The 27,347-nt window shown below is 43.7% G+C and overlaps 2 long non-coding RNA genes across 2 annotated transcripts; one reads left to right on the top strand and one right to left on the bottom strand.

Annotated features, from left to right (window-relative positions):
* Nucleotides 1–1,803: 1,803 nt before the first annotated feature.
* Nucleotides 1,804–24,701, bottom strand: LOC140693322 (uncharacterized). The gene is made up of 3 exons (XR_012069042.1): nucleotides 24,568–24,701; nucleotides 5,380–5,439; nucleotides 1,804–2,031 (listed from the first exon to the last, which is right to left on the bottom strand). It is a non-coding gene; the product is annotated as an uncharacterized lncRNA (long non-coding RNA).
* LOC140693323 (uncharacterized) lies at nucleotides 7,244–9,763 on the top strand. Its single transcript, XR_012069043.1, has 3 exons — nucleotides 7,244–7,466; nucleotides 7,544–7,676; nucleotides 9,687–9,763. It is a non-coding gene; the product is annotated as an uncharacterized lncRNA (long non-coding RNA).
* Nucleotides 24,702–27,347: the final 2,646 nt, after the last annotated feature.

Raw genomic sequence — 27,347 nt, 5'->3', positions numbered from 1 at the left:
AGAGAGGTACTCGCAAATACTTGGTTTTGAAGCCCAAACCACATGTTCCCCTGCACTCCCGCCTAGGAATACCATCAGGGAAGACAAGCAAAGGGATTCAATTAGATCCCAGGCTCTGATGTCAGTTGCAGGATCTTCCCTGCACTCAGGATTCCAGAACACATTCTTCTGTGTGTGGGAGTTGTACAGCCCCACTCCACCCAGATGAATGGCGGCAAATGTGGTCCCTTATGGGAGAAGTCCTCTAAGTACTTCCTCAATTGATCAGTTGGCACCCACTGCTACTTGGACTCGAAGCACAACCCCACGAATTCCGTCACATCCCGGACCACGGAAACACTCTTATTACAAACTAAGGGATTCTATTAGAACCCAGGCGCTGCTGTCATTTGGAGGAGCCTCCCCACAATTAGGATGCCTGAACACGTCTCCGTGTGTGTGCTGGAGGTGGGGAAACATATTCCACAAATCTTTATGGTGGCACAGGTGCACCAAGATTGGAGAAGCAGTTTGAAACACTCCACTGCCCACAGAGATGCACGCGCTAATGCTTGTCAAACCCTAACCCGAACCCGAACCCTAACCTGAACACTAACCCTAACCCTAAACCTAACCGAAAACCGAACCCGAACCCTGACCGTAACCCTAACCCGAAGCCTAAACCGTAACCTAAACACTAACCCTAACCCTATCCCGAACCTGAACACTAACCATAACCCTAACCCTAAAACTAAACCATAACCCTAACACTTAAACTAACCCAAAAACTATCACAAACTCCTAAACCTAACCATAAACCTAACACTAATTCTAACAGTAAACCCTAACCCAAACCCTAATCCTAACCCTAAAGTTAAACACTAAGCCTAACCCCAACCCTAACTCTAACCCTAACTCAAATTCCGATTTGGAGTCAATGGATTCCTAGTCTGTGATATAGACTTGCAAGTTTTCCAACAGGATGAATGAATGCCATATTCTACCCTACGTCAAAGAGAAATGGCATAAGACTATAACAAAATGTAGCTCTGTAAAAGTGCACTAAGAGCAAAAGAGACAGAATGTAAAGTGCACATTGGGGTTGGTTTCATTTCTAGGAATTTCAGCCCCCATGAAACCAATGGATCCATGTCCTGAGAGTGCGGGTGTTTCAGCAGAAATCAGGCGACGCATATGTATTCCGGGTGTACGGATATTATAGGAACATAAGTCTCCTTTAGTGGGTCTCTGTGTACTGTGAACTGTTAGAAAGTTGAAAGACGTGTGAAACCATCAACTGAAAATGGACACACTTCCCTCCGTTGGTACTGTGCATACAGATCTGAAGAAAAGGAAAGAGGGAAGAACAAAGGCACATGGGACACTAGTGTGTAGAATCACATTTAGCTAAGGAACCTCTCGTCGGATGCAGCCCCTCCCCCAACACTGACAAGATGCGGCAGCCATTGGGGATGGCAGTTACCGGTTGGATTCCAGGTGGAATGTTGGTGTGTAACGCGAGGCTTGTTGTGGCCGGTGGATCCTAGGTAACCGGGCAGAGTTCAGTGGGTGGATCAGTGTGATGGAGGGGCTGCCGCCCTCTGTGGAGCTTGGCTTAGGTGTTTGGTCCGGGAAGCTGTGTAAGTTCGAGATAATGCTGCTGCCCAAAGACCTGAGTTCACGGGTCAGTTTCCAGAAGCTGAAAGGGCAGACAGTGAAAGATCTGCCTGTCATCAGCTTACTGGTGAGACTCCGAGGTAATTTCAGACTTGCCCAGTCCTGTTGAAGTCGACTTTATGGGAGACACGAAGAGAAGCTGGCCGAAAACTGGCTGCACGGATTGAGGAGAGATGCGAACACATGGATGAGAGATGTTCTGCTACAAAGGAGAATACTGGCCTGGAGACAGCTGTAGAGTATACCAGGCTCAAAAGACATTCATGAGACGTATTGAACCTCGCTGATACTGGCAGAAACATACGGAGTGCCAACGTGGACTTGAGGAAGTTCCTCAATTCCCTGCTCCAAGAACGGGTCCAAGATCCCTGACGTCTAAAAGAGAAGAGATGGCAGAGGTGATCAAAATGCTCATGTTCTTGGAAGAGTTCTTGAGAATCCACACGTCCCAAGGGGCATTTCCAAGCCATTCAGACCAAAGTGCACCAAGCCCAGGTAAGCCTTTTCCCTGGTATGCGCCAAGCTATCAAGTAAAGCTCTTCCCTCACCTCCACTCAGGCATCCATTTTGAAGGATCAGTACCTGAGCTGCAATGAAGCCAGTACGAGAAGGGCATGCCCCTCCTCGAATCAGAGTTCCCCCAGCTTCACACTCTGTGAACAACAGTGAACTCTTTAAAGTTCAAATAGTCTCGACTGAAATAGATAGGAATTGAATACTTAGCTCACACAAAGAAACGATTGACTTCCGCTAGACTCAGCAAATGCTGGGTTTGTGTCTTCTCTGGGGTGAAGGGAGTGTGGTAAGTGAGGGGAATCTTTGACTGAACTTGAATATGTATCAGGCCTCAGTCTTTCAAGACAGTATAGGTAAATACTATAAGTCAGATAGTGAACTGAACTGTAAAAGTCGCCAATGACATTAAAGACACAGCTTATGTGGACCGTCTTTCACTTGAGTCAAGCCCCCGGGGGCACTATATCATGGGGGTGCAGACTCGGCTGCGTTAAATTGCTTTACCCAACATGATCGGATGATTAAGCGTTCTCATCACTGATAGAAGAACACCTGGTTCTCAATAGCCTAGCATAGTTGCAGCACGGTTCTCAAAGCTATAATGCCTCTAGGTGCTTTTGGATTCAAGCCTAAATGTATATATTTGGTTTGTTTTCTCTTGTATTTTCCTAGAGAGGGATGTTACCCCTTGAAATGCCAACATTGGCCAGTAGGTGTCATTGGGAGTAAAGGGCACCACATGCACAAGTGAATCCAAGGTTGGGGGTTATTTCATGTTTCCAATAGGTATTTCATGATTCCTGTTGGTTTCGGAGGCTTCAACAGGAAAGAGTTGACATGACCCCTTTTACAGTTTGGACTGCTACTTTGCATTCTATCTGTCTATGTTTTCCTTAGAGCTGACAAAATGTTACCGAAATTGACAAGTCTGGATTCTAGGTCGATTTAGTATGTTTCAAAAACTAACTTCATTTTCGTATAGCTCCCAAAACATGGAAATCAAGTCTATTAAACTTTTTAAAGACTGCAAATGAGATGTGAACACAATGTCAAAACTGGAGTCTTTGGACAATCCCTCCCACCACGGCTGTATAGAAACCAAGAGGTAAACAAAAATCACATATCTGGGAAGTGTATCTGGAAAGTGTTGATTCATCGATGCCCAGTTGGCAGAGAAGCAGTGCAAACTGCGCTCACTCGCTCCCATGTACACAGCAATGGAAACATCCACTCACCCAGCCCTTGGCATAGGACACTTGCCGAAGAGAGGTCTGTTACTTCCAAAGACAGGATGAGGCCTCAGAACACCTGGAAGCAGGAGAAGGCAAAGCAGGGAATGGAAACCAGTGCAGGGTCTGACCCCTGGTGATGGAGCAGCAAAGTTGAAACTCTGTTGAACTTGGACGCACACTCTCAAGCAGACAGGAGACATGGGATTGAAGGTGATGCGCTGAGTGTTAGAAGAGTGCACAGCAGATGCTTGGCTGACAGAACTCAAAGAAACCAGCGCAAAATATCCCCACACTTGATTCTGAGACCAAGATCTGAGCTTCCAAATTTGAGGTAGCAGAGTCAGCGGTCAGGGAGGGATAGGGCTACGGATGATGGCACACGCTGTGTCTCAGGGACCTGGAGTGCGTTGTGGGATGTGGTGGGTCCTATCAAGAGAGCAAACCGACCTGTGACCCCAATGAGAAAGCAACCACACTGGCGCGCGAGGTTGAGATTATCGATATGTCCCATGGCCACACCCAGTGCATCTGCAAGACCAGGGAACAATTTGGCATTTTGCAAATAGAGCACGTGTGGGGCTGAATCAGAGATATCGTGCATTTGGTCTGAAGGATCCAGGGGGCCTTGGTTTTGATATCAGAATGAAAAGCCTTAGGATCTGCTACATTCATAACCTGGGCTGGGATTATGGTTTGGTTTGAGGCACAGGATGCACAACAGCTCTGTGGTTGTCTTCGTGCACCTGTGCCACAAGAATGAGAGGACAAGGAAGAGTGGTCCAAGTCCACAGCATGAGAAGTTGAAGCATTTCCTTCAGCATTATCTCCAGAATGAAGCTGCTACATTTTGGATGGCACGGTATGGCACCGAGGACACCAAGGTCGGTCTGCGGGATCATTCCAGCAGGCCCTGATGTGTGACATCCATGGATGTGCTTCCACTGGTGTTTCAGTAGACAGAGAAGCTCTGGGAAGCACTGGTTTCATTGGGACATTCCCGTGGCACTGCAAAGCACAAGCGCACTCTCAGTTTGCTGTTTAGGAAACACTCCAAAGTGACATAGAGAAGAATGCAGAGCTGAGAACTTTTTGAAGCTTCATTTCCACAAGAGAAAGTGTCCTGCGCACGTTCAGAATTGTGAGATAAGCGTAATCAAAATGAGGTTATGCTAATCGAAATAGTACGGGTTGTTCATCACAGCAAAGGCAACACCAGCAATTGGAGATATACCAGACAACACACACAGGAACAGGACATGGCATCAGTGTCTAGGAGAAATTGTCCTCACAGTAATCCCATGGAATTGCATAGAGCCAATGGTCTAAACTTTTCACTTAACAAAGCCCTTGAAGTCTACATTAGATGCCTGATATTACTTGACCAGTTGAAATGTAGAAGTACAGTAAAAGAAACAGGAAGTACCATTTTCAGTTCCATAGGGATTGAAGGCCCAAAAGATAAGCTTTCAAACAACTAGACTGCAAAATGCTACCAGGGCTAGTATTGAAAACGGAGATGAGGGAAACACTGAAGCACAACCGTGTCTCAGAATCACAAAATCAGAATACCAGAAATGTGGAAGATAAAGTCTAAAGACGAGCCAAATTATATCAGAAATCTCAATGGATGGGATAATATCAGGGTTAAATTCAGTCCTAAGTTGACTAGATAATGCAGAGGGACACGTGAATGAATGTGAATACAGGGGAACAGAAATCCCTAAGTCAGAAGCAGACATAGATAAGCAAGTTGAATACAATGAAAACATTGCTGTTGAGTCCTGGGTTAAGTAAAGCATGTAAGACTAGGATTCATAAGAGTCCCAGATGGAAAAGCAAGAGGTAAAAAAAAAAATTCTGAAAAGATATCTGTAGATAAATTTGACTGAACCTTCCTGAAAACCAAGATAGAATCATGTATATGAATTCAGGAAGTACACAGCATCCAACGGAATTGAAATCCCAATAGACTTACCAGCAGCCAGATGATTCTAATCAACAAAGTTCATGAGCATCCATGTGATTTAAAATGCACCTGGAGGAAAAAAAATGAAAAAAATGCACTTTGAGGAAAGCAACATAATCACAAGGGAACCTCCAGAGCGCTTTCAGCTTGTATCTCAGCAGTAATATTTCAGGAAAGGGAGAAGTGCCAGGATTTAGACCATATCCTGAATGGGAAAATGCTGCCATCTAGGGTAGCCTATGCCACATGACCGCCATTTTTAATAACGGCAAAGCTAGAGAATTCCACAGACCGGCACATCTTAAAAGAATTCAGCAGTTCAAAACTTATCCTAAAAGAATGATTGAGAATTCTTCGCTGATTAGAAAAGCAGCAAGATGAAATGGAAAGAAGAAGACTATTATTGGAAATGCAAGAGGCGCATGAGTTGCAGAGAATAAACAAGAAGAAAGCAAGAGGACATCAAAACCCTATATATGGGAGAGTGAAGCAGGAAATCATAGATGATTGTAAGCACTATCTTAAGTGAATCTGCTTATATGACTCTCTTAAGTGAACGGAGTGATGCATGGCCTAATGTGTTTGCAAAACAAACAAGAAACAAACAAACAAACAATCAAACAAACAAACAAGCACCAAAAGGGCACGGTTGGCTGACATAAAACAATGGAACCATGAATATTCTCAAGAAAGTACTCAAGGTGATGTCAAGAATCATTCAGCACTCATCGACCCAATATCACAGCTTGCATGTACTCAACACACTTGTATTCAGAAAACAGATGCGTGCATTAATATTCATAAATATTGATTCATAAGAGCATATCGTGACCTAATTCAAATGCCTATTTGGAATAAAATGGATTTATAGTCCGTGATATAAATTTGCAAGTCTCCCAACAGATTGAATGTATGCCATATTATACCCTACGTAGAGAAGAAATGGCATAAGCCTATAACAAAGACAAGTAGCTCTGCAAAAGTGTTCTAAGGGCAAAAGAGACACACAGTAAATTGCACATTGGGATTGGTTTCATTTGTAGGAATTTCAGCCCCCATGAAATAAATGGATCCATGTCCTGAGAGTGCGGGTGTTTCAGCAGAAATCAGGCGACGCATATGTATTCCGGGTGTACGGATATTATAGGAACATAAGTCTCCTTTAGTGGGTCTCTGTGTACTGTGAACTGTTAGAAAGTTTATAGACGTGTGAAATCATCAACTATAATTGGACACACTTCCCTCCGTTTGTACTGTGCGTACAGATCTGAATAAAAGGAAAGAGGGAAGAGAAAAGCCCATGGGACGCTAGTGGATAGAATCACATTTACCTTTAGAACCTCTTGTCTCATACAGCCCCTCCCCCAACACTGACAAGTTGCAGCCACCTTTGGGGATGGCAGTTGCCGGTTTAATTCCAGGTGGAATGTTCGTTTGTTCCATGAGGTTTGTTGTGGCCTGTGGATCCATGGAAACTGGGCAGAGCCCTGTGGGTGGATCAGTGTGATGGATGGGCTGTCGCCCTCTTTGGAGCTTGGCTTAGGTCTCTTTTTTGGGAAGCTGTGTAAGTTCGAAATCCTGCTGCTGCCCAATGGCCTGTGTTCACGGGTCAGTTTCCAGAACCTTAAAGAGCAGACAGTGGAAGAAATGCGTGTCATCAGCTCACTGGTTAGTCTCGGAGGTACTTTCAGATTTGCCCAATCATTTAGAATTTGACTTTATAGGAGACACGAAGAGAATCTGTCAGAAAAGCTGGCTGCATGGATTGAGGAGAGATGCGAACACATTGATGAGAGTTGTTCTGCTACAATGAAGAATACTGGCATGGAGACAGCTGTAGAGAATACCAAGCTTGGAAGACATTCATCGACATATTGAGCCTCGTTGATACTGTCAATTACATGTGGAATCTGAACGTGCACTTGAGGAAGTTACTGAATTCTCTGCTCCAAGTACGGGTCCAAGATTTCTTCCGTCCAAAACAGAAGAGAAGGTAGAAATGATAGAAGCTCTCATGTTCTTGGAAGATGTCTTGAAATTCCAAACTTCCCACGGGGCATTTATAAACCACTCAGACGACCAAGCACCAAGCCCTGGTAAGCCTTTTCCCAGGGTTGGGCCTTGCTCTGAAGCACTTGCTTTTCCCTCCCCTTCACTCAGTTATCCATTTCAGAGAATCAGCCCTTGAACTGCATTGAAGCCAGTAGGAGCACAGGAAGACCCTCCTAGATTCAGAGTTCCTCCACCTTCACATTTTGTGCACAACAGTGTACTCCTCCATGGTCAACTACTCTGGACTAAAACAGGTTGGTTTGAATTCTTAGTTCACACTGTGAAATGATGACCTTCCCCCAGATTCAGATCATGCTGGGGTTATATCTACTTTGGTGTGAAGGGTGTTTTGTAAGTGAGTGGATTCTTTGCCTGAATTTGAATATTTATTTATCCTCAGTTTTTCAAAACAGTATTTGTAACTATTATAATTCTGTTATTGAAATGAAGTGTAATTGTTGACATAGATATGTAGTGACACATTTTTTGTGGACCATCTTTTCCCTTCAGTCAAGTACCGGGTGCAGGATATAATGTGGTTGCCATATTTGTCGGGTTTAATTGTGTTTCTCAACATAATTGGACGATTAAACATACTCATCTTTCATAGAAGAGCACATGATTCTCAATAGCCTAGCAGAAGTGCAGCAGTGTTCTCATATCTATAATGTCTCTAAGTGCTATTGAAACCAAGCCTATATAAAAATACATTGTTTGGGTTTCTTTGTGCTTTCCTAAATAGTAATGTTGCCCCTTGAATCGCCAACATTGACCAGTATGTGCCATTATTAGGAAAGGGCACCACATGAACAATGGAAACCCATGGTTGTGATTGTTAATGATTCTAAGAACTATTTCATTGTTTTTGTTAGTGTTGGAGGCACCAAGAGAAAAGTGTTGACCTGCCTCCTTCATGACTTTTTACTGCTAATTTGTATTTTTGTTGTATTTTTCTTATTTGGGTATTTCAAGCTGATACCAAAATTTGGCAACTCTGTCTTGTAGTTAGATTTAGTATATTTCTAAAACTATATTTATTTTGATACACTTCCCATAGTATGTAATTCAATTCTGTTAACTATTTGGAAGTCTGCAATGGAGGTATGTACACATTGTCAGACCTGGAGTCTTCGAACACATCCTTCCACCATTGATATAGAGAAAAATAGCTAAACAAGGATCAAGTGCCTGTGAGTTATGCCTGAATTGTGTTAATTTATCCATGCCAAACTGGCAGAGTACCAGTGCAAACTTCGCTCACTCTCTCCCAGGTATACAGCAAATTAAACATCCACTCTCCCGGCCCTTGGCTCAGGATCCCTGCTGAATAATGGCCAAACATCTCTTACTTCAAAAGTCAGAAAGAATTCTCACATAACCTGGAAAGAGTAGAAGGCAAAGTAGAGAATGGAAATCAGTGCAGGACCTGACCTTTGGTGAAGGAGCAGTAAAGGCGAAACTGTGTTTTACTGGGATGCACACTCTAAAGTGGACAGGTCATTTAAGATGGAAGACGATGCGCTGAGGGTTAAAAGAGTGCATAGTGGACGTTTGATTGACATAACTGAAAGCAATAATCACAAAATTTCTCTGCAATTGATTCCCAGACCAAGACTCCATCTGCCAATTTTGAGCTAGGAGTGCCTGTGGAATCTGTGTGTTAGAGCTGTGGCTGATGTCACAAATTTATTCCCAGGGGTTTGGAGATTGTTTTGGGCTGTGGTTGGTACTATCTAGAGAACAGATCTGCCTGGGTCCTCTCTTAATATTAAATCTGCTGGCATATGTGTTGTGGATTAGCTTAGTAACCCAGGGCCTTAGTCACAGCCTTTTCACATCCACAGTATAATTGCTCATTTTCTCCATAAAGGAGAAATGGTCTCAATCAGAGCCATCTTTATCTGGTTTCTAGAATCCAGGGCAATTTCGTGTTGAAATAAGATTCTATAGCCAAAAGATCTGCAACTTTCATAGGCAGGATTGAAATTTCTTATTGTCCAAAGCAGAGGTTTTTGAAATGCTCCATGCTTGCCTTTGAGTTCCCATGCCTTATTGACAAGAGTTCTTGGAGCAGAGATCTGCTGAAAAATAGGAGAATTTGAAGCTTTTCCATCAACCTTGCCTACCACATGCTAATGCAACTATAGTTGTGGTGCTGACCCAGTACTACACTTAGGACCCAATTGTGGCACTGCAGGATTGTTTCAGCAGTTTCTAATGTGTGACATCATTAGATTTGTTTCCACTTTTGTCTTTGTTTGCAGAGAACCTGAGGGAACCCATTATAAAATTTTGACTTTTCCGTGGCAACAGTAAGGACGAATGCACTTTCATGAGTGTATATTGGAAAAATTCCCTTTCCACATATCCAGCCTGCAGCCCAGAAATCATTTGGAAACCTCTATTCCAGCAAAAATTAGTAGTCCCAGCACTGTCAGAGCTATGATAAACATTTAACCAAAATGACACTCTGCTAACTTTACTAGAATAGGTTATATTCACCACAACAAAAACCACGGTAGCAATCATAGATATAACAGGCAACGGACACAGAAGGAATGCATGACATCATTACATACCAAAAACAATCCTCACAGCATTAAAACTAAATGTGCACAGAAATGATTTCACTTACAAAAGCCGTTCAAGTCTATAATAGATAACTGATAATCCTTAACCCATAGCGATAGAGAGATATAATAAAGTTAAAAGAACTATTCCAAATTTTCAAAAGACAGGAGTCTCCTGAAAGAACATCCAATGTATTAGACCCCCAAAATTTACTAGAACATGACTTGAAAAGGGAGGACATAAAAACACTGAAGGAAATCTTGAGTCTATGAATACAAATGCAGGCTAGTATAAATGGAAAGAGAAACACTTTAGATGAGCCAAATATAATCAGAAAACTCAATGGTGAGAATAGCTAAGCTAAAGACAGTCCAAATCAGACTAGATAATGCACAGGAACAAATAAATGACTTAGAAAACAGGATAACCGCAATCACTCAGTCAGAACACGACATAGAAAAGCAAGTGAAAACCAATGCAAGCAATGCAACTGAAACCTGGGATAAGAGAAAACATACCAGTGTATGACTCATAGGGATCCCACATGGAAAAGAATAAAGACAAATGGTTTGAAAAGGTATTTGAAGAAATCAGACTGAAATTTTCTTAAACCAAAGATAGAACCGGCTATCTCAACACAGCAAGCACAGAGCGTCCAAGCATAATGAACCCCAGTAGGCCTACGACAATATATATTCTAATTTAAATGGCAAAAATTGATAATAAGGAAATGATTCTAAATGCACCAAAATAGAAACAAGTGCATTGCAAGAGAACTTTTTAATGTCTTCAGCTGACTTCTCAACAGATAGATTGGTAATTTTTTCTTCCCTCTTTCCTTTTGTGTTGATCTCTATTCCAAGAACTGATGAAAGGCAGAGTCCTTCAGTCTAAACAAGATGAGTTGGCAGAGATTCTAAAAGTGTTCAAGTTCTTGGAAGAGGTCATCAGAATCAACACATCTCAAGGGGCTTTTTCAGACAATACAAGAGACAATGCACTACGCCCTGTTTATCCTTTTCCCAGGAGTGGGCCAATGTATTAAGACTTGCTGTTCCTTCACACTCAACCAGCCATGCAGGTATACCCTCAGTCTGCTACTGCAGGAGAATTAGAGCCAGGTCCAATTTTACCAATACTGTAGGGAGAACCTGAACCTGCTACTGCAGGAGACACAGCACTGTGTCCCATTTCACCAATCTTTCAAGGAGACCCTAAGCCTACTCCTGCAGGAGACTCAGAGCCGAATCACATTCCACCAGCTTTGTAGGAAGACCATCATGCCTTCACTTGCAATGGATCCAGGAATGTGTCCAATTACACTAGCCTTGTAGGGAGACCTTGAGCCTGTTCCTGCAGGAGAAACAGATCTCTGTCATATTCCACCATCCCTCCAGGAAGATGCAGGGCCTCCTCCTGCAGGAGACTCAGGAATTGGTCCAATTTCACCAGTCCTGCAGGAAGACTCTGAGCCAATTCCTGCAGGAGACCCAGGAATGGGTCCCATTCCATCAATCATGCACTAAGACCTTGAATTGGGTCCAATTCCACTAGCCTTGCTGGGTGACCCACAAGCCTGATCCTGCAGGAAAATTAGAGATACGTCATATTCCAGAAGCCCTGCAGGAAGACTGAAAGCCTGCTTCTGCAGGAGACCCAGGAATAGGTCCAAATACGCCAGCCTTGCTGGGAGAGCACAAACCTGATCCTGCAGGTGATACACAGTGAGGTACAATTCCAACAGCCCTGCAGGGATATCCTGAGGCCACTTTGGCAGGAAACACATGACTGGGTCACATTCCAATACCCCAGAAGGGAGACCGTGAGCCTGCTACTCCAGGAAACCCAGAACTTCTTCCCATTCCACCAAACCTGCAGTCCAACACTAAGACTGCATCTGCAGAAAACACAGTGCGGGTCACATAACACCAGCCCTGTAGTGAGACTACAAACCTACTCCTGGGGGAGACCAAGCCATTCACAGAGAATATGAGCCAGCTCCTGCAGAAGAACAAGAGTTGTGTGACATTCTACCAGCTCTGCAGGTAATCCATAGGCTTGCTCCTGCAGGAGACAGACATCCCAGTCCAATTCCATCAGCCTCTCCAGGGAGAACCCCAGCCTCCTCCTGCAGGAGAGCCAGAACTAGATCCCATTCCACCAACCCTGCATGGAAACACTGAGCTTGCTCCTGCAGCATACCCACAGCCAAGTCATATTCCACAAACCCTGCAGGGAGACACTGAGCCTGCAGTTGTAAGAGACCTAGGACTGGGACCAATTCCAACAGCTCTCCAGGGAATCCCTCACCTGCTCCCATAGGAGACTAAGAGCCATCAGTTCTGGTGGGGTCCTTGAGCCTGCATCTGCCAAAGAACCACAGTGTGGAGTCATATTCCACCAGCCCTGCAAAGAGAACAGAACCTGCTACTGCAGGATACACAGGACTAGGTCCCATTCCACCAACCTTGCAGGGATACCCTGAGCCTTGGACCAAGGAATGGGACAAATTCTGCTAACCTTCTAGGGAGACCATGAGCTTCTCCTGCAAGAGAACCAGAGATGGGTCATATTACAGTATTCTTCCAGGAAGACCCAAGGCCTGCTCCTGCAGGAGATGCAAGAACAGGCCCAATTCCACCAGCCTGAAGGCAGAGTCCAAATCTGTTCTGGCAGGTGACCTAGAGAAGGGGCCCATTCCACCAGCCCTACAGGGAGACTCTGAGCCTACTACTACAGGAGACTCAGGAATGGGTCCCACTAAACCAACCCTGAAGGGAGACACAGAATCTACACTTGCAGGAACCACAGAGCCAGGACAAATTTCATCAGCCCTGTAGTGACCCCTGAGCTGGGTCCAATTACACTATCCTTGCAAGGAGAGTCTGTGCCTACTCCTGAAGCAGAACCAGTGATGGGTCATGTTCCAACAGCCCTGTAGGAAGACCTGGAGCTACTTCTGCAGAAGACTCAGGACAGGGTCTGATTCCACCATCCCAGCAGTGAGAAAACTAGCCTGCTCCTGCAAGTGACCAAGGTCTGAGTCATATTCAACTAGCCATGCAGGAAGAACATAAGCCTGCTGTTGCAGGAAACTCAGAACCATGTGCCATTCCAGCAACACTGCAAGGAGACTCTGAGCCTGCCCCTGCAGGAAACAGAAACCCAGTCACATTCCACAAGCCCTGCAGGGATACCAGAGCCTGCACATGCAGGAGACCCAGGCCTGGGCCAATTCTACCAACCCTGTGGAAAGACCCTGAATCAGCTCTAGCATTAGACTAAGAGCCATGTCACATTCCACCAGCCCTACAGGTAATTTATCAGCCTGCAACCTACACCTTCAAAAGACCCAAGAATTGGACCAATTCCAATGGCACTGCAGGGAGACCATGAGCCATGTCCAATTCCACTAGCCCTGCAGGAAGGCCCCGAGCCTACTCTTGCAGGAGAACCTGAGATTGGTCATGTTGCAAGATGAGCCTGCTCCTGCAGAAGACCCAGAACTATGTCCCATCCACCAGCCCTGCAGGGAAACCCTGAGACTGTCCCTTCAGGAGAACCACAACAGAGTCACATTTCACTAGCAATGCAGGGAGACTTAGAGCCTACACCTTCAAGACACCCAAGAATTGGAACAACTCTAGCAGCACTGCAGGGACACCATTAGCCAGGTCCAATTCCTCTAGCCCTGCATGTAGACCCTGAGCATGCTCCTGTAGGAGACCCAGCACTGGGTCTCATTCCACAAGGCTTGCAGGGAGAAACTCTGCCTGTTTCTGCAAGAGACAAACAGCTGAGTCACATTTCACCAGCCCTGAAGGGAGACCCCAGTCCTGCACCTGCAAAGGACCTAAGACTGGAACAAAATCGACTAGCCCTGTAGGGGGACCCTGAGCCTGCTTCTGAAAGAGAATCAGAGATGGGTCATATTCCAACAACCCAGCAGGGACAGTCCAAGCCTGCTCCTGCAGGAGATATAGAGCAGGGTGAAATTGAAAAACCTTGCAGGGACACCCTGAATCTGCTGCTGCAGGAGAAAAATGATGGGGTCTCATTCCACAAGCCTTACAAGGATACCCTGAGCCTGGTCTTGCATGAGATCCTGATCTGGCTCCTGCAGGAGACCCAGGACTGGGTCCCATTCCAACAACCCTGCTGGGGAACCCGAGCCTGCACCTGCAAAACACACAGAACCGTGTCACATCCCACCAGCTCTGCAGACTGTAAGACTAGCCCTACAGGAGACCTAGAGCCAAGTTACATTACCAGTCCTGCAGGGAGACCCTGAGCCTGATCTTGTAGCTCCCCCTGAACCTACACACATACTTCTATGAGACCCAGAGCCATTTCAGGCATCACCACCCTTACGGGCTGAGATGTCTCTGCAACCACCAACACTGTCATCTAATTCTAAGAATCAACCCACTCCCAGACCCGAACTTTACTTCCCTTCTCCTGGCATCATTTTTGTTTGTTTTTTCTGTCATTTCCTTGTTTTCTTTCATGTCATTTAGAGTACCATCTATTTTTATGTTTTAAGTTTACCATAATAAAATTTAGATGTTTTTCCATTTTAAATTGTGCAATTCAGGAGCATTAAGTGCATTCACAATGCTGTGTAACCATCGTCACTGTCTAGTTTCAGACTGTTTCTTTCCTCAAAATAAAACCCCGTATCCAAAGCACACATTCTCTTTTATCCCTCCCCCAACCCCTGACAAGCCCTAATCCTCTTTCTCTCTGTGTGTCTTTCCCTACACTGGATGTTCCCTATCAATGAAATCATACAAAAGGTGGCTGTTTGTGTCTGCTCTCATATTTTAACAAGGGATTGGTGTTTTTTTTTTTACTTGAAGTAGCATTATGGTTATTTCAAAGGGAAATCCAGGTGGATTAAATATGAGATATACAAAATGAATATTTTTAGTAACTATGTGCATAATCTCGAGATAGGCACTGCTATTCTATGTGTGAAACCAGAGCCAGGAGGGAGATGCTTAGCTCTTCCTGTGGCAAAACATAACCTAACAAAATAAAAAAAAATAATAATCAAAATCCATGAAAGACAAACCATAACATGGAAAAATCATTTTTCATAACCTAAAGTCAGAGAAAGGTTTCACATCCCTGTGGTCCAAAAATATCTTGAAACACTGTGTTCTAAACAGAAACAGAACAAACACATGCAATTCCAACAAGTGGCAATGCAGGAGGCCAGTGTATATTAGAGATGCTCGACCTCTCAAGTGAGGATGCATGAAGATGTCCACACTTCGGAGACAGCATTGGTCAACATCACACTGGCAGGCCTTTAGCCTGGAGACAACCAGCTCTAGTGACAACATGAGGAGGCAGAGGCCACAGTAGATCCCCTGGAGGGAAGAGTGAGCAGACTATCCTCTCTGGGAGAACAGTATGCAGAATGCATCACAGTTCCACAAGTGCACCACTTTCCGAGCAGTGCTGATGCTTAGTGTTGATCATACTAAAATTCTTGCACAATTTTTCAAAGATGTCTTTTCAAGGATGTTCATCACAATCCTGGTTAAACTACTAGGGAAATGGAGGCAACACTAATGTTCATGGAGAGGGGGTGGGATTCATCAGTTCTGATTCACATGGAGGAATGATTGTTGTGCAGCTGGAAAAATGAGTGCTAGGTCTTTACCTGATGTCAAGGAAGCCCTCAGTTTGGATGCCTGTTAATCCATCATCTACATCCCAGATGCCATCTCTATAACCACATATGTGTCAAATCATCATAGATGTAAATGAATCTTGTGGTGTGTGAGACACAGAGGCAGAGAGAATGAGAGAGATAGAGACTGAGAGATGTTCACCAAACCATTAATGACGGTCACTTCTGGGAGTGGGATTTGCAAATCTCTGCACTTTTCCTTTAGGCAACATTTCAAGCATTTATAATGTATCTATATTGCTTTACTAATTCTAAGGTATTAAAAGCATATGTTACTTGAGATTCATTCATATTTCATCTATAGAATAAAGTTTATTATTTTTATTTTAAAATATATGTTACAAGTACTATCAGCATTTATGAGAGTAAAATGATAAATTCTAAAGAATTAAGAATCAGATAAAGAACAAAACCTTTTGGTGATTCAGACACAGGCCAGCTAGTTGGCAGTAAATGGCAGGGTGGGACAGGTTTCTCTAGAAGGTTGTGTATGTTCTGAATCAGCATCCAATAGAGGCAAGGAAAAATTACAAGACATGTACGCTGAAAACTACAACAGCTTGTTGAGAGTAATTAAGAAAGAACTAGCCCTATTTTAAAATTTGAAGGAGCCAAAATGGCAGAGTAGACAGACTCACAGCTTGACCTCTCCCACAAATACTCAAAGAATTACATCTACAAAAACATTGATTTGCACAGAAACCTCCTGAACTCTGGTAGAGTGTCTCTTATTTTGAAATACAGGAAGATTCTCACAAAATATGGTAAGGAATAAAAAGAGAAAAGAAAAATTAAGTGCAGGACTGATCCTGCAGGGAAAGAGTAGCATAGGAATAAAGGCACCCTCACACTGGGACACAACCTCTCTAGCTGGGAGATCAGCTAGGAAAGAAGCAGAGCTTCCAAGGTTTGGAGGAGACAGTGGCAACTGCATGGCAGGCAGAACTGGGGAAAACTGACACAGAGGGTCCCTGTGATGACCAGCCCTATACATGAGCTAGAAGGGATGAGCCAGAACAGGCTACTGGAGTCAGTGAAGAGCCCAGGCAGAGGGCTGGGTCACACTGCAGAGAGGCAGCCTCAGGAAACTAGAGGGCAGTGTGAGCTCTGGCTGTGTGTGTGTGTGTGGAACAGAAAAGACTGAAACTCTCATAAAAAAGCACCAATTTTGATATAATGGGGGAGGAATGAAACACAGTTGTGCCAAAGACACTTACTCCACTTGGCTCCATTGCTGGTGTGTTCTCGTGAGAAGAGAAATGGGGCTTGGTGAGAGCCAACACTGCTGAACAAAGGCAGAGCTGAATGTTGACTCCATACCCTGTGCCATTGCAACTTCACAGGCGGGACTGAGATTTGTTTACAGCCCCAGGCAGAGAGGGTGGATTTGCTGTATCTGGTCACTTTGTGGATCCACACCTCTGAGACTTACAGGTAGTGAGTGGAGTTCTTACTCAAGAAGGGTGGCCAGTGAGGGTATTTACAACAGGGTGGTGTATGGTTTCATATGTGAGTGCGGGATTGGGGTTTGAGCTGAACCTGTAGTGGACCACAAATTCATATGTGTGACTGCACACTTGCTAAGGCAGGTCCAAGGGACTGACACTGCTGGATCTGCACTGATGTTTCCTGGGGCTCAGAACCTGAGTGGCACCAGAGTAGGTGGCTGACATTCCCATAGCTAAGGCAGGGATAAAGCCAAAATCAACAAATAGGACTTTGTAAGTCTGCATAACAAGTGACAGGCAACACCACAGAGAGAACTCCCCAGTGAACATCTTCTGCCTATTTTTCTTCACAACTGAAGTGCTCCAACCCTGCCTACTACATGTAAAAGCTCAGAAACGGGTCTAGAAGAAATACATAGAGCCAGAGAAATATAAGTAAAATAAAGAAGCCGAGGAACCACTTTCAATTAAAAGAACAAGACAAATCCCCTGAAAGAACAAGCAGTAAAATAGACTTTGATAGTCTACTAGACTTGAAAAAGGGAATGATCAACTCACTGAAAGAACTAAAAGAGACTATCAATAGAGACAGAAAACTTTAAAATAAAATTTAAACTATAAAGAAGAGCTAGTTAAAAATAGAAAATTCAAATACAGGCAATCAAAAGAAGACTAGATAATGCAGAGGAATGAATAAATGACTTAGGAGACAAGATAAAAGAAATAACCCAAAAAGAACAGCAGACAGAAAAGTCAATAAAAACCAATTAAAGCAAGATAATATAATGTGTGCCAGCCTATGCATAATGGTGAGTCCCAGAAGGAGAAGAAAGAGAAAGGGGGATTGAAAAGTTAGTTAAAGAAATCATGACTGAAAACTTTCCAAACCTTAAGAAGGAAAGAACTATCCAAGTACAGGAGGCACAGAGGGTCCCAAACAAGGAGAAACCAAACACACCTACACCAAGACATATTATAGTTAAAACGGCTAAAGTTAAATAAAATATTCTAAAGGCAGTGAGAGAAAAACAAAGTGTTTGTTACAAGGGAGTCCCATAAGCATTCAGCAGATTTCACTACCTAAAAACTTCTGGCCAGAAGGGAGTGGCAAGATATATTCAAAGTCCTGAATAAGAAAAGGCTGCAAACTAGGATATTCTATCTAGAAAGACTATCCTTTAGAACAGAAAGAGAGAAAGAATTTCACAGACAAGCAAAAACTAAATGAATTCAGCATTACTAAATCTATGCTAAAAAAAAATTTGAAAGTTTTAATCTAAATAAAAAATAAACAGGAAGCTATAGAAATTAAGAAACCATAATTGGAAATGCGATAAATACAGTGAGTTGCAAGGGAAAACATGAGGATATAAATAAGTCAGTAAGTCAATAAAGAAAACAAGAAAGCAAACAAGAAAGAGAGAACAGCAAAATCATAAAAGGTGGAAGAGGAGAGCAAGAGAATATATATTTTTTCTCTTTTTTTTTTCTTTTTTCCCTTTGTCTTCTTTCTTTTTAGGATGCACTTGAGCCCACATGACTATCAACTAAAACCAAACAGATGAAGTAAGGGGTTACCATACTTGAATGACAAGATAACCACAAATCAGAAGTATATAATAGAGTCATAAAACCCAAAAAGAAACCAAGCTAATAGAAAAGGAATTTATCAAACCACAAAAATAAAAATAATTAAAAGAAAGAAACAAATAAATACCAAAATCAACTGGAAAACAAATTTCAAAATGGCAATAAACCCACATCTATAAAATAACTACTATAAATGTCAATGGACTAAATGTTCCAATCAAAAGAAAAAGAGTGAAGGAGGAGGAAAGATGGTGGAGTAAAAAAGATGCTCAGAGCTCACCCTCTCCCACAAATTCACCAAGAGTGACATCCACAGACACACCCACCACCCAGAACACCTGCTGAACTTTGACAGAATATTGGCTTCTTCAAAAGATAAAATTTTCCACAAATCTGGTGGGAGAACAGAAGAAAAGAAGAAAAAGGAAAATAGTTCTGGACCATTCCAATGGGGAGGGAGCTGCAAAGGAGGAATAGCATTAATACACTGGGTCTCCCCAACTCCAATGGCGAGTTCAGCAGGATGGAGATGGAACATCAGAGGTTCAGATCTGTATAGAATAGACTTTGACTGACAGAACTAAGTTAATTGGGCACAAAGGGTCCCAACGATCCCCAGCCCTAGACACGAACCAGCAGGGGTGGGATGGGACAGGCTGTCTGAGTTGAGCAGAGGACTCGGGCTGACTCTACAAAGGAAACCTTGGGGGACTGCAATGTTCTGTGTGCCATGGCTGGGAGAGTATACAGAACAGCCTTGGTCCCCCATAAAATACAAAAAAAAGGCAAAAAACACTGCTGGTGTGCCCTGGGGGGAAGGGGAGCCATAGCCTTTGTGTCCGCAGACCCACAGTACCGTTATTGGAGACTTCTTGGGAGAAGAGAGTCAAGGCTCAGCCATAGCCACCATATTTTCTGGTGCATGGTTCCCAGGTAGAGGAGGGGTTAAAACCCGAATCTCTACCTAGGGGCTCCACAACCTCATAGGTGGGACTGAGATTTGTTTACAGTCCCAAGAAGAAGGGACCATTACACACCTATGCCTCTCTGAGTTGGTTCTTCTAAGAAAAATGCACAAGAATCAGTGTTCTGGAACACAGCAGGGGTGAGGGCTAGTGCAGCTGTTTCCTCTGAGTCCACCTACAAAGCATGGACCTAATGCGGCAGGGGAGCTACCTGCCAACTACCTTGCACAAGTGTGGTCCTGGGACCAGGCATCTGGTGGGGGGTGCAGACCACCCATTTACTGATGCTGGGACACAGACCAGGGGCACGACTAGATGGCCTCTGGAACCAGCAAGTGGAGTTTTCACAGCAGGATATGGGCAGGAGTGTGACAACCACAGGAAAAAAAGTAGCTCCTGCTCAATAGCCAGGGCAGATTCAGGCCACCAGAACACCAGCCACACCACCAAAAAAGGGGATAACAGGCAAAAGGCGTAGAAGGAAGACTTGGCAACCACCCATAGTTAAAAATAACCTTATGACAAAATTATTAAGAGTGTATATTCTTGGAGAAAGGCCAAGATATTGGAGTAGAAGGATGCTTGTATCTTATCCTCTCCAATAAATTCACCAAGACTGACATTCACAGACACACCCATCCACTCAGGGCATCTGCTGAACTTTGATAAAACATTGCCATCTTCAAAAGACAAAATGTGCCACCAATCTGCTAGGAGAAAAGGAAAAAAGAAGGAAGAAAATCCAAAATGGCTTGGGGTTGGTCCTTTGAAGAGGGAGCAGCAAAGGAGGGATAGTGCTGGTTGACTGGGTCTCCCTCTTTCCAACGGAGAGGTCAGCAGGATGGACAGGGAACCTCTGAGGCTCAGATGTGTACAGAACCACCCTTGACTGACAGAATTAAGTTAAATGGGCACAAAGTGTGTCAACAACCCCCAAACCTAGAAGTGAATCAGGGATGGGAAGGGACAGGCTGCTGGATCCAGGCAGACTCTGGTTGACTGTACATAGGTAACCCTGGGGGACTGCAGTGTGCTGTGGAAAACTGCTTGGATTGTATACAGATCAGAACAGCCTGGGCCTCCCATAAAATAAGAAAAAAATAAAGCAAAGCAATATTGCTGGCTTGCCTGGGGGAAGGGGTGTTTCGTCCTTTGTTTCTGCTGACTCACGGCAACATAACTGGTGATTTTTCAGAATAAGAGAGATGAGGCTCAGCCACAGCCATCATACCCACCCAGGCAGACATGGGGTTGAAACCTGAATATGTACCTGGCAGTTCTGCAACCTCATAGGTGGGACTGAGACTTGTTTACATCCCCAGACATATAGGACGTTTCTGTCCTGGTGCCTCTATGAACTCACACCTCTAAGACAAATGAACAAGGAGCAAAGTTCTGGCAAAGAGCAGGGATTAGGGCTGGTGTGGCCATTTGCCTCAAGCCCACCCACAGAGTGTGGAACAGATGTGGTGTGGGGAGTAGCACTGAATATGGGAGCAACCGACCCAACTACTGTGGAGGACTGCTGCACCTGGACACGGCATTGGGAAGGGACACAACCTGTCCACCTACCATGCAGGAGTGCAGCACCAAGATGCAGCACTGTGAGGAGAAGTGACATGTCTACCTACAGGCACTGGGAGAAGCACAGACCAAGGGTGTGACCAGAGGGTCTCTGGAAACAACGAGCTGAGTTCATGAAGCTAGGCAAGGGCAGGAGCTTTGACAACAACAAAACAAAGAGGAGTCCCCATTCAATAGCCAGGGTAGGCTCTGGTTAACAGGTTAATGGCCACATCATTAACCAAAGGGATAACAGACAAAAGGCACAGAAGTAAGACTTGGTAACCACACATGTTTAAGAAGGACCTCTTGATAAAATTACTAAGGGCACACAATCTCCAAGGGAACATACTCTTTTCTTTTTCTGTTCCATTTTCTTTTACTTTTTAAATGTTACTTCTTAAATAATTTTTATATTTCTATTTTAATCCCTTTTAAAATTTTCTTTTAAAATACTTTTATTATTATCTTACAATTTGTCCAATTTCAGTTTTATCCTTGTTTTGTTCTTCTGTTGTGATTATACTCTGTTCTCAAATATTTTTTCTTCCTTTAATATTTTAAAAATTCATCCCAACTCAATTGTTATCTTGTTTCAATATGTTCTTCTGTTATTGATTATACTGCTTTTAAAACTAATTTCTTTGTGCTTAGTTTTATTTCTGCATCCACTTTATATAAATAAATAAACTCTTAAAATACCACAGTAGATAATTGATACTCCATAAGCCATAGTGCCAGAGAGATATAAGCAAGATAAAAAAGCAGAGCAACCTGTCTCAATTAAAAGAACAAGATAAACCCCCTGAAAGAACAATCAATGAAATAGACATTGATAGTCTACTAGATGATTTCAAAAAAGGAGTGATCAAAGTACTGAAGAAACTAAAAGAGATTGTGTATAGAGACAGAGAATATGTCAAATAACGAAACTGAAACTCTAAAGAGGAGCCAGTGAAAATTGGAAAGCTCATTTGCTGAGAGGAGAGTTGAGGTAAAGGCTATAAAATGTAGGCTGGATAATTGAGAGGAATGAATATGTGACTTAGAAGACAGGACAACAAAACAGCTGAAAGACAACAAATAAAAACCAATGAAAGCAATATACGGGACCTTTGGAATAACATAAAGCATGCCAACCTACTCATAATGGGGGTCCCAGAAGGAGAAGAAAGAACAAAGGAGATTGAAGAGATATTTGAAGAAATCATGACTGAAAACTTCCCAAACCTAAAGAAGGAATCAGATATCCAAGTACAGGAAACACAGAGCGTCCCAAACAAGGAGGACCCAAACAGACCCACACCAAGACATATTACAATCAGGATGACCAGGGTTGAGAATGGGAAATGATTCTAAAGGGAGAAAGAGAAAAACAAAGAATGAGATACAAGGGAACCCCCATAAGATTTTCAGCTGATTTCTCTACAAAAACAGTACAGGCCAGAAGGGAGAAGCAAGGTGTATTCAAAGTCCTGAATGAAAAAATGATGCAGCCTAGGATACTTTATCCAGCAAGGGTATCCTTTAGAATAGAAGGAGAGATAAAGAACTTCACAGAGAAGCAAAAACTAAAAGAAGTTAGCAACACTAAACCTATGCTAAAATAAATATTGAAAGACCTACTCTAAATGGAAAAGAAGCAGGATGCTACAAAAAGGAGAAAACCATAATTGGAAAGGTGATTGCTACAATGAATTACAACAGAATAAACATGAAATCATAAAAGAGGGCATCTAAATCATTAAGCGTGGGAGAGGCGAGCAAGAAAATATGCAGGTTTCTCTCTCTCTTTCTCTCTGTCTCTCTCTTTCTCTCTGTCTCTCTCTCTTTTTTGTTCTTGGTAGGATGGGTTTGAGCTTATATTATTATCTGTTTAAAACAAACAGATATAGTAATGGGTTAATATATGTACAAAGTAGGGTAGCCACAAGCCAAAAAGTTACAATAGAGTCACAAAACTAAAAAGACACCAAGATAATAAAAAGGAAAATTATCAAACCACAAAAAGAAAAAGTAAGGAACAAAGAGGAAATACAAAATGAACTGCAAAACAAAGTTCAAATTGTGATAAACACATTTCTATTAATAATTACTATAAATGTCAATGGACTAAATGCTTTAATCAAAGGACATAGAGTGCAGAGTGGATAATAAAGCAAGTATCTACAATACGCTGTATACAAGTGACCCACGTTAGGGAGAAGGAAACACATAGATTGAAAGTGAGAGGATTGAAAAAGATATTCCACACAAATGGAAATCACAAGAAAGCAGGAATATCAACAGTGATTTCAAATAAAATAGACTTTAAAACAAAGATTATAAAGAAAGATTAAGAAGGCCATTTTATAATGATTAAAGGAGTCATAGATGAAGATATTACACTCATTAACATATATGAACACAACATAGGAGCACCTAAATATATAACAGACAAAAAGAGAATACTAACAGATAAAAAGGGAAAATTTGATCGGAATACAATCACGGTAGAAGACTTAAACAATCCATTAACATCACTGGACAGATCTTCCATACATAAAATTAATAAGACAACATAGAAATTAAATGATACAATAGAACAATTTGTTTTGGGTAATATTTTCAGAACTTTATATTTCCCTAAAATAGAACATACATTCTTCTCAAGTGCACATACCACATTTTCTAGGATAGGTCATATACTTTGGCACAAAAGAAGCATTAACAATTTGAAGAAGATAGAAAATATTTGAAGCAACTTTTTCTGACCACAATACCATGAAACTAGAAATTAACTACAGAAAAATAAAGGAGAAATAAATGACAGTATGGAGGTTAAACAACATACTACTTTAAAAAAAAATGGGTGGATGATGAAATCAAAGAAGCAATAAAAAACACATTGGGACAAATGATGATGAAAACACAATCACACAGAACCTATGGGATCCAGAAAAGGCAGTGCTTAGAGGGAAGTTTATAGCGAGAGAATCAGGTCTACCTCAAAAACGAGGAACAACTGCAATAAACAATCAAACTTACCACCTAAAAGAATTAGAAAAAGAAGAGCAAAAATAACAAAAGTAAGCAGAAGGAAGGAAATAATAAAAATCAGGGAGGAAAAAAATAAAATAGAGATATAAGGAACATTTGAAAAAATCAAGCCAAGAGATGGTTTCTTGAAAGAGTAAACACAATTGACAAAATTATGTTCTATGCTGGAAATTGACACAACAATGCAAACTGACTATAACTCAATAAAATAAAAATTAAAAAATAAATATATTAACAAAAGAAAAAAGAAAAGGTAGTTTCTACTCACCAGACTGGAGGAGGGGACTGCAACCTATGCGGGGTCACACCACATGGGAAAGCCTGGGGTCAGGATCGGAGGAGCAGGGTGCTGTGGACATGATCTGTCACAGGGTTTCTGCAGGAGGGGAGTGTGAGGCATGTGAGCAGGCTGAGGACTGGCCATTTGAGTAAGTTCATGGGCTCTGGAGTGGAGGGGCTCCCCCAAGTGTCTGGACTTGACTCTGGGTGAGTTGGGCAGGTGGACAGTGGCTCAGTGTGAGTCCAAGTCCAGTGGAGGAGGTAGTGAGTTAGATCTAGAAGGACTCCTTCTGGGGTGGGAGGGCCCAAAAGGCAGGCAGGAGGCCAAGTCCAGGTGACTGAGAACAGGGTGTGTCCTGCATAGGGCTGCAGGGCAGATGAAAGCATCCAGTCTACAGAAGGTGGAAACACGGTCCATACAAGGGCTCAGCTCAGATGTCACCTCCTCAGAGGAGCCTTCTCTGCCTGCACAGTCTACAGGGACAGCCTCCTCCACGCACATCTCCCCAGCAGACACCTGCTCCATTTCCTGCATAGCACTCAGGAACTGGGCCCCTGCTCCGTACCCAGCCATTGTTCCGCTGCCTTGAGGAAAAGCTCTCACAGGAGCCATAAAGCCCTGCACGACCTGGGCCCCACCTCTCTTTCTCCTCTGGCACCACTGTCTCCACCTGGCCCTCTTCTCCTCCACTCCTGCACTCCTGACTTCCCCCAGCCCTGTGTGGTCTCCAGAGCACATGTCCCTCCTAACATGCTGTGTGTGCTCACTGTGTCTAATCCACTGCATGCCTCCCACCCAGGTCAGTATCCAGCACACAGTAGGGCTCAGTAAGTAGAGAATGAATGACTCTTACCATGACTGCTGGGAAGACTTTTGTCTGTGGCCTACAGTGATCACACACCCGTCACACAATTTCTGAGGTCCTACTGTGTGTTGGGTGGGTTCCAGATACCGGGCACAGCAGGTAGTGAAGCAGTCAGTTCTCCATCCTCATGCAGCAGACAGCCTGGTGTGGGACACAGAGAAAATTAAGTAAAATATACACAATGTCCAGAGGTGATATGTTCCATGGAGAAAAATAAGGTCAGGGAGGACATTTGAGCAGATTCCTGGAGGTGTTTAAGAAGCAGGCAGAGAGAGATCCTGGCTGGAAGAGCAGCCATCGCAAAGGCCCTAAGGGCAAAGTGGGATGTATGTGGAGGGTCTTAGTTATCCATGTGAGTTCTTAGTCCTGTGTTGAGTATGTATGTTGCTTTTATTTGTAAACCTTGATTTCAGCTTTATAGCAAATTAACCTGCATCATCAATCTGCATAATTTAGCCAACTCTGTTTCAGGTGTTGTGGGCACAATGGCAGGCTAATTACTTGGGTTGGTAAAGAAATACCAGCGTCTGAGAAGGGTTTAGGAAAGTTCAATAGGGACACTGCTATAGACAACATCAGGCCACACAGGTAAGAGGTGCCTACACGAGCGCAAAGGTTGAGTGTGTGGGGTCTGTTATTGGGGGGGTGCTGTGCACACAAGGAGGAGGGGGCTGCATGATCAATTCATGCACAGGTACCTGGTTGGTTATGAGATCTGACAGGGGCTTCTCTGAACAAAAGGCTTTACCACTTTAATAAGGGAAGGATGTGAGGCCTCTCTTCCTGGGGCAATGAGGTTTCATAGGGTAAACACACAGCAAGAGAAGATGTTTTATAGCTTGTGGAAATGCAGGTGTGCAAAGGGTCCTGCAGTGGGGAGTGGGAGGTAAGGGGCCACTGGGCTCTAGGCACACAGAGAGCCCAGGGGTGAGGGTGTATGACTCTGAAGAGTGCCTGCTGGCTTCACACCAGGGACTTTATGTGGAAAGAGGAGAATCTAGGTTATCGGCACGTGTCTACTCAGTGACCTCCCTAAGCCTAACTCTGTCAGGCACCAGGTGGCTGTGAAATGAACATGAAGGTCCCCACCCTGAGGACCCCAATGAATGAACATCTTGATATCCTCAAGCCCCTTCCCCTGCACCACCGCCCCACCTCATCTGGGTCTTAGGATTTGACCCTGACATCAGTGGCATCTTCGTTCCCTACATCCAGCTCCTCTGGACGTCTCTGTGATGAGCTGTTCCATGTCAGCAAGCCCCAAACTGAGCTCTGCCTTTTCCCCATGATTGCTTCCTCCCTGTGAAGCCCCTCGTGAAGGAGCCACCACTAGCAGGATCCTACAGCTCTGAGGCTCTGCCTTCCCCACCCCTCCGATGACTCCCAGCCCATGATCCCCTCTGGAGGTCCCTATTATCCTCTCCCTCCCACTTCAGTCTTGGGCTGCACACCAAATCCCTCTTCAAAATCTCTCACAAGACAGGTCCAGGTCCACTTGGGGACACTGAGGTGACACAGGCGGGTGTTCCTCGGAATGAAGAGCAGGGGAATGAAGAGCAGGATACTGAAGCAGAGGAGAGAAAAGGGCTCCCAATCCACCAGAACACACGCTAAAGTGGTGGCAAGACACCCATAAAGGGTGAGGCAGGCATCACACTGCAGCCACGCCCTCTGCTCCCCCAGGGTGCCCTGTGTTTCCTGCTTTGGCCTAGGGGACTCCCCCCTCACTCTCTGTCAGAGGGGTGCCCATTCATTCATTCACACCCTCATTAACCATGTACATGGGTCCTGCTCAGTGTCAGGCCTCAGCTAGATGACAGCTCATCCTTGGGGACACAGCTCAGATCTCACCTCCTCCATGAAGCAGTTCTGGATTCCCACCCCCCCGAAGCTCCTTTGGCCT

This window comes from Vicugna pacos, unplaced genomic scaffold, assembly GCF_048564905.1.
Source record: "Vicugna pacos unplaced genomic scaffold, VicPac4 scaffold_19, whole genome shotgun sequence".
Taxonomy (NCBI): Eukaryota; Metazoa; Chordata; class Mammalia; order Artiodactyla; family Camelidae; genus Vicugna; species Vicugna pacos.
This window is presented reverse-complemented; position numbering and strand designations above follow the sequence as displayed.